We start from the raw sequence: 7,987 nt of genomic DNA, 5'->3' as shown, positions 1-7,987 counted from the left end.
AAGTTGTTGTTTCCGTTGTGCAAGGGGGAAATAAAACAAACATTTTGTCCTCAGACCTTTGAGAGTACGTCGTTCCGTGAACTTTTTGAACGGGCCTCGTATGCCATGCTTCGTCAACGTTGGGTTGTTTTTAAATGATTTGAAGGATTACCTTAAGCACCGTGAATAGGGCAGTTTATTAACGCACAGGTTGTAAACCTGGTGCGTTATAGCGTTTGCCTGGGAATTTCGGGCGCTCAAAAGTGAAGCTAGTTTCTGTCACCCATTTCTGTCGCTCATTTCTGTCGCTCATTTCTGTCGCTCAGATGTGTAAACATGACGTCATCAAATCTATATTTATAGGATAGGAGATTTATATGTTATAGGATAGGAATATAGGACCCAAATGACCCAGAGGACCCAAATGACCCAGAGGACCCAAATGACCCAGAGGACCCAAATGACCCAGAGGACCCAAATGACCCAGAGGACCCAAATGACCCAGAGGACCCAAATGACCCAGAGGACCCAAATGACCCAGAGGACCCAAATGACCCAGAGGACCCAAATGACCCAAATGACCCAGAGGACCCAAATGACCCAGAGGACCCAAATGACCCAGAGGACCCAAATGACCCAGAGGACCCAGAGGACCCAGAGGACCCAGAGGACCCAAATGACCCAGAGGACCCAAATGACCCAAATGACCCAGAGGACCCAGAGGACCCAAATGACCCAAATGACCCAGAGGACCCAAATGACCCAGAGGACCCAAATGACCCAGAGGACCCAAATGACCCAGAGGACCCAAATGACCCAGAGGACCCAAATGACCCAGAGGACCCAAATGACCCAGAGGACCCAAATGACCCAGAGGACCCAAATGACCCAGAGGACCCAAATGACCCAGAGGACCCAAATTCTATGTATGTTTCTATGATGATGTATGTTTTGGTGAAAGTACATAATGTGAATACTAGTAGCAATTTTACAAAAACCATGGCATAATTTCAAATCTTGACCCGAGATGATAATTATGCTACATCATAATTTCCATGTGCCAACCTGGGCGGAATCCAAGTGGATTCACTTGACTTGTTGTTCCTCAAAGACTGGCTGCTACGTGCTAGCCAGTGTGTAAGTTGACTCAATATGATGGTAACTTTGCAATTTAGTCAGGTTCACTGTTTTTTCGTTCAAAATTTTGGTAGATTAGCAAAACGATACATTTTTGGAATATTCAGAGCATGAGGAATCCAAAAATTAATGTTTACATTTGCGTAGACACCTTTGCGAAAATGACACTCAGGACAGTGATGAAGATCTGTGAAAGCATATTCCTGAACGGTATAGACCTCGTAGATCCTGTGTATAGGACTTATAGTTCAATCTGATACTACCTATAACTTCCTATAACAACCTATAACTTCAAAGGACTTGCAATATCATGTATTATGTAATACAGTTATATCACAAATATAAAGACAATGGTTTTCAATTACCTTTGTTTGTTGCTTTTCTATAATCCTGAGCACTATTTTGAGGCCTTTATTGGATTCCTTGACCCAGAAAACATAGGATTAGCATATTTAATGAAGTCTCTAGGTTGACTAGAAGCCGAGATCGCGCAAAATATGTATTTTATGGTGGCCATTTTCAAAATCCAAAATGGCGGCCATGCAGGTGTCTGTGCAAATGCCAACATTGATTTTCAGATTCTCCATGCTCTGAAGATTTCAAAAATGTACAGGTTTGCTAATCCCAAAATTTTGAAAGAAATTATATTTGTCAACATAGTGAACCTGACGATCTTCATCACTGTCCTGAGTGTCATTTTCGCAAAGGTGTCTACGCAAATGTAAACATTAATTTTTGGATTCCTCATGCTCTGAATATTCCAAAAATGTATAGTTTTGCTAATCTACCAAAATTTTGAACAAAATTATATTTGTTAACATAGTGAACCTGACTAATTCCTGCGTTGTCTGAATCAGCTGGCTGAGTCATATTGGCGTAGGGTAGGTCATGATCAGCCCCCCCCCCCCCTTTCGTTTCACCAACTCCTGCATCTGCCACCGTTCATCTATCTATAATTCCATTAATCTCTGTGTGTGTGTCTGTGTGTGTGTATGCGTGTGTGTATGCGACCGTTGTTTCTCGACAACCACCGGTCCGATATACTTGAAACTTGCCAGGTATATTGCTGGGGACCCGAGGATGTGCCTTTTCAAGGTTTTAGATTAATCGGAGAAGTAGTTACCGAGCTATGTCCAAAAAACGATTCAACCAATCAGAGAGCAGCGAGCTATCACGTGTGCCGAATGTGGCGAACAGACTCTGCCTCGGACGGCACATTTGAGAGCGTATTCATTTATTTCACGTTGGCAAACTATGTTGCCGTTAAACTATGTTTTAAAACTAATTAAAACTAATTTGCGATTCATTCGCTTTCCTGCGCGTTTGTGCACGCGATGGCGATTTCTTTACCAAACTCCGCAAGCCGTTCGCTTTGGACCAAACCATTTCATGTAAATAGAGGGGGGGGATTGTCACCGTACTCGCAAGCCGTTACGCTTTGGACCAAACCATTTCATGTAAATAGAGGGGGGGGGGGGGGGGGGATTGTCACCGTACTCGCAAGCCGTTCGCTTTGGCTTTGCGAATGGACCAAACCATTTCATGTAAATAGAGGGGGGGGGGATATAATTTTAGATATCTATCTATAATTCCAGTAATCTCTGTGTGTGTGTCTGTGTGTGTGTCTGTGTGTGTGTATGCGTGTGTGTATGCGACCGCTGTTTCTCGACAACCACCGGTCCGATATACTTGAAACTTGCCAGGTATATTGCTGGGGACCCGAGGATGTGCCTGTTCAAGGTTTTAGATTAATCGGAGAAGTAGTTACCGAGCTATGTCCAAAAAACGATTCAACCAATCAGAGAGCAGCGAGCTATCACGTGTGCCGAATGTGGCGAACAGACTCTGCCTCGGACGGCACATTTGAGAGCGTATTCATTTATTTCACGTTGGCAAACTATGTTGCCGTTAAACTATGTTTTAAAACTAATTAAAACTAATTTGCGATTCATTCGCTTTCCTGCGCGTTTGTGCACGCGATGGCGATTTCTTTACCAAACTCCGCAAGCCGTTCGCTTTGGACCAAACCATTTCATGTAAATAGAGGGGCGGGATTGTCACCGTACTCGCAAGCCGTTCGCTTTGGCTTTGCGAATGGACCAAACCATTTCATGTAAATAGAGGGGGGGGGATATAATTTTAGATATATATATAGTACGGGCATGCCCTAGTGATTATCAAAGTAGGCTTTACCCTGTTCACGATAAGGTAGAAATCAGAGTTGTATACGAAGAGATAAAAGGATGGCATTGACTTCGAGACGGTACGTGATATTTTCAAAAGTATATCGTGGCGTTGTCATTTAAGTAGATTGCAATAAATACGTTGTTCATATACGCACTCTTCATTCTCATCTTTCTTCCTAACTCTTACTCGGACAAGCAAATCCCCTATGCCATCCATAATGGTACACTCTATCCATACACCACATCCTCCCTTCCGTGGATGTTCCACGGGTTTCGGCTAGTTAACAATAATGGCCTCGGTTTATTATTTTGGAAGAGGAAAAGCAAGGAAGAGTAAATGAGGAAAAGGGATGAGGAAGAGCAGGAACAATTATTTTGGTGAAACCTTCAACTGCTCATAATGAAGTTTGAGCCTTCAGAGGGAGTTAAGAGCTTCATTAGCCCCTGCTGGACTTCGTCCAAAATGGGGGTTATGGATTCGGTCTCGTCCATCAATCCATCTGTCCGTCTGTCTGCAACCATATCTCGGAAGGGTGTGGACCGATTTTGTTCATACTTGACACAAAAACAATACATCATGGTATCCATGTGCACATCATTTTGTTTGGCAATGTGAACAAAGATGGCCAACTGGCGGCCATTTTAGTTGTAAAAAACCCGATGCTGAACACGTCCTCAACCATTTCTCGGACTTGAATTTACCCATGTAGTTCAAACTTGGCACACATATCATGAATGATGGCTTCCATGTGCCTGTCATTTATTTTTCAAGATCAGATCCAAAATGGCCGACTTGCAGCCATTTTACTTCTTAAACGTGTCCCCAACCATTTCTCGGACTTGAATTTACCCATGTAGTTCAAACTTGGCACACATATCATGAATGGTGGCTTCCATTTGCCTATCATTTATTTTTCAAGATCAGATCCAAAATGGCCGACTTGCAGCCATTTTGCTTCTTAAACGTGTCTCTGTAGGAGCTGTGCTCCCACGTAATCGGAAGAATGGACGCGACAAAAAGCTGGAATTCGTCCGAGTTTCTTTATTGAAACAAAACAACTCGGGTACTCTGAAAAGCCCGTTTATCGGGCAGCAATATATATACACACATTATCCCGGAGCGTTTGCCCGGGAAAGGCGAGAGGGGGCGTGGCCGGGCGTCCTGGACGTGGCCTGGCAAGTCGAGGGCGGGCATGCCCGGGTGTGCCCGGGCGTCCCGGACGAGACCTGGCAAGTTGAGAGCGGGCCTGCCCAGGCGTCCTGGACGAGCCCGGCATGGTGATCGCTCCGTGTCCTTGGTAGGTACAAGGCAATTGTGTAAACCCAGCGGTAGCCGCTACACACGTCCCCCCAGAATCGACTTGCACCGGCAGGGTCAATTTAAGGGGGGTCCTGATGACCCGGCCGAAGCGACCCCTGGCGGGTCGTGGGGGGGGGGGGGGGTCCGGTGTGGTGGTGGGCGGTCGAGTGGGGGGCACCGTGGACGGGGGGCGGCCTCGCCGCGGCGGAAGGGCCAACCGTGGCGGTTGGTCGATGTCCACGTGCGCCGGCTTGAGGCGGTCCACCGCAATCCGGTCCGACCTGCCGCCGATGTCGATGACGAACGACTTGTCGTCCCGTCGCAGGACCCGGAAGGGCCCGTCGTACGGCGGCCGGAGTGGCCCCCGATGTGCGTCATGACGCACAAAAACGTACTCCGCTATGCGAAGCGCTGGGGGGACGTAGGACTGGGGGTCACCGTGGTGGGACGTTGGCACTGGGGCAAACCGTCGGGCGGCCTCCTGGAGGTCCGAGCGCTGGTGAGCTGCGGACCAGGGACTGGTAGCGTCGGGCACGAATTCGCCCGGGACGCGTAGCGCCTGGCCGTAGACAAGCTCGGCGGTGGATGCCCGGAGGTCCTCCTTGGGGGCCGTGCGGAGGCCCAAAAGGACCCACGGCAGCCGGTCGGCCCAACCGCCGTCCTGAAGGCCGGCCATGAGCGCGGCCTTCATGGAGCGGTGGAATCGCTCGCACAACCCGTTGGCTTGGGGGTGGTAGGCCGTAGTACGGTGGAGCTTGACCCCCAGGTTGCGGGCGACCGTGCCCCACAGCTCGGAGGTGAACTGCGGTCCGCGGTCTGACGAGATGTCCGCTGGTGCGCCGAAGCGCGCGACCCAGGTGGCGATGAACGCCTGCGCCACGTCGGCGGTGGTGGTGGAGGCGAGGGGCACGGCCTCCGGCCACCTGGTGGTCCTGTCCACCATGGTGAGCAGGTGGGTGAACCCCCGCGAGGGGGGCAGGGTACCCACCAGGTCCACGTGGACGTGGTCGAAACGCCGTTCAGGCACGGCGAAAGGTGCCAGCGGGGCCTGGGTGTGGCGGTGGACCTTGACCCGCTGGCAGGCCGTGCAGGCGTTGGCCCAGTCGGGGATGTTTCGTCGAAGGCCGTGCCAGACGAAACGCGCCGACACCAGCTTCTGAGAAGCTTTCCGGCCCGGGTGAGAAAGGCCGTGGATGGAGGCGAAGATGCGGCGCTGCCAGGAAACGGGCACGATGGGGCGAGGCTGGCCCTGGGAGACGTCGCAGAGCAGGACGGTGCCCGCGAAGGGAATGTCGGCCAGGCGGAGGCCCGTGTCCGCCGCACGGAGTGCCTGCACCGAGGCGTCGGTGGTCTGGTCGGCCGCCATGAGCGCGAAGTCCACGCCGAGGTGGACCGCGTTCGCGCTGGCCCGAGAAAGACAGTCGGCCACGGCGTTGTCTTTGCCGGCGACGTGCCGGATGTCCGTGGTGAACTCCGACACGGCGGAGAGGTGGCGCTGCTGGCGGGCCGACCACGGCTCCGTGACCTTAGCCATTGCGTAGACCAACGGCTTGTGGTCGACGAAAGCCGTGAACGGGCGGCCCTCCAGGAGGTGTCGGAAATGGCGAACGGCCAGGAATAGCCCGAGCAGCTCGCGGTCGAACGTGATGTAGTTTAACTCGTTCGGCCGGAGTTGCCGGCTGAAAAAAGCGAGTGGCTGCCAAACCCCGTCCACCCATTGCTCATGGACGGCGCCCACCGCGTAGTTGGAGGCGTCCGTAGTGAGGGCGATGGGCGCGTTGAGCACCGGGTGAGCCAGCAGCGTTGCGTCGGCGAGGGCCCGTTTGGCGCTGGCGAAGGCCGCGTCCATGGCCACAGACCAAACAATGTCATGCTTGGCCGGCTTGCCCCGGACTCGTAAAGGGGCCGCATGAGCTGAGCAGCACGGGGCACGAATCGGTGATAAAAATTCACCATGCCGAGGAACTCTTGGAGGGCCTTGATGGAACGGGGACGCGGGAACGTGGTGATGGCCTCGACCTTGGTCGGCAGCGGCACGGCCCCGGTCTTGGTGATGCGGTGGCCCAAAAAGTCAACGGTCGTCGCGCCGAAGTGGCATTTGACCGGGTTGACAATTAAGCCGTGCTCGCTGAGGCGACCGAACAGTGTTCGGAGGTGGAGGAGGTGCTCGGCGCGGGACGTGCTGGCGACGAGGATATCGTCCAGATAGACGAAAAGAAACGGCAGGTCGCGCAGCACGCCGTCCATCAAGCGCTGGAACACCTGGGCCGCGTTCTTGAGGCCAAACGGCATCCGCAAAAATTCGAACAGGCCGAACGGCGTGATGACGGCCGTCTTCGGGACGTCGGCCGCCCGGACAGGTACCTGGTGGTAGCCCCGTATCAGGTCAATTTTCGAAAAGATGACCCGTCCCGCCAAACGGGCGGAAAAGTCCTGAATATGTGGGATCGGGTACCTGTCGGGGGTGGTAGCGTCGTTGAGACGGCGGTAGTCGCCACACGGGCGCCATCCACCCCCCGGCTTTGGCACGATGTGCAGTGGCGAGGCCCACGCGCTATCGGAGCGCCGCACGATGCCGAGGTGCTCCAACGCGTCGAACTCGGCCTTCGCCACGGCGAGCTTGGCCGGGTCGAGGCGGCGGGCCCTGGCGTAGACCGGCAGGCCCGTAGTGGGTATGTGGTGCTCGATCCCGTGCCGCACCGCGACGGCCGAAAACGTCGGCCGCGTGAGGGCCGGGAATTCCGCGAGCAGGCGAGCGAACTCGTTCGCTGCCGGGAGGGCGCACGCCAGTTCGGTCGGCGCGGAGCTGCTCATCGTGCACGCCAGGGAGCTGAAGGTCTCGGCGTTGACAAGGCGACGACGTTTGACATCGACCAGCAGCCCGTGCGCGCAGAGGAAGTCGGCGCCCAGCAAAGCCATGGGGACGCAGGCGGTCACAAAAGTCCATTGAAAACGCTGGCTGCCGAAGCAGAGGGTGACGACGCGTGGGCCGAAAGTGCGTATGGCCGAGCCATTAGCAGCGACCAAAGAGGGGCCGCAAACGGCGTCCCGCCTGTCCTGCTCGGAGGCGGGTATGACGCTCAGTTGGGCGCCGGTGTCACACAGGAAACGCCGCCCAGACGCTTTGTCCCGAATAAACAGCAAGTTGCCCGAGTGGCCGGCGCTCATGGCTGGGAATGAACGCCGGCCCGGCCGTTTCCCGACCTGCCGAAAGTGCACGGGGGCCGGCACGTCCGAGCCTTGTGTCCGAACCTGGTGTGGTAATAACACCACGCCCGGTCTGGTGGAGGCCCCGGCCGTCGTGTCGGAAGCGGGCGGTGCGGCGTGGCAGCCGCCAGTTGCACCGGCAGTTCGGCCTCCAACCGCGCAGGGCGCTCGGGTGTCG

The sequence above is a fragment of the Myxine glutinosa genome, chromosome 11, assembly GCF_964187855.1.
Source record: "Myxine glutinosa chromosome 11, kmMyxGlut1.1, whole genome shotgun sequence".
NCBI lineage: Eukaryota > Metazoa > Chordata > Myxini > Myxiniformes > Myxinidae > Myxine > Myxine glutinosa.
This window is presented reverse-complemented; position numbering follows the sequence as displayed.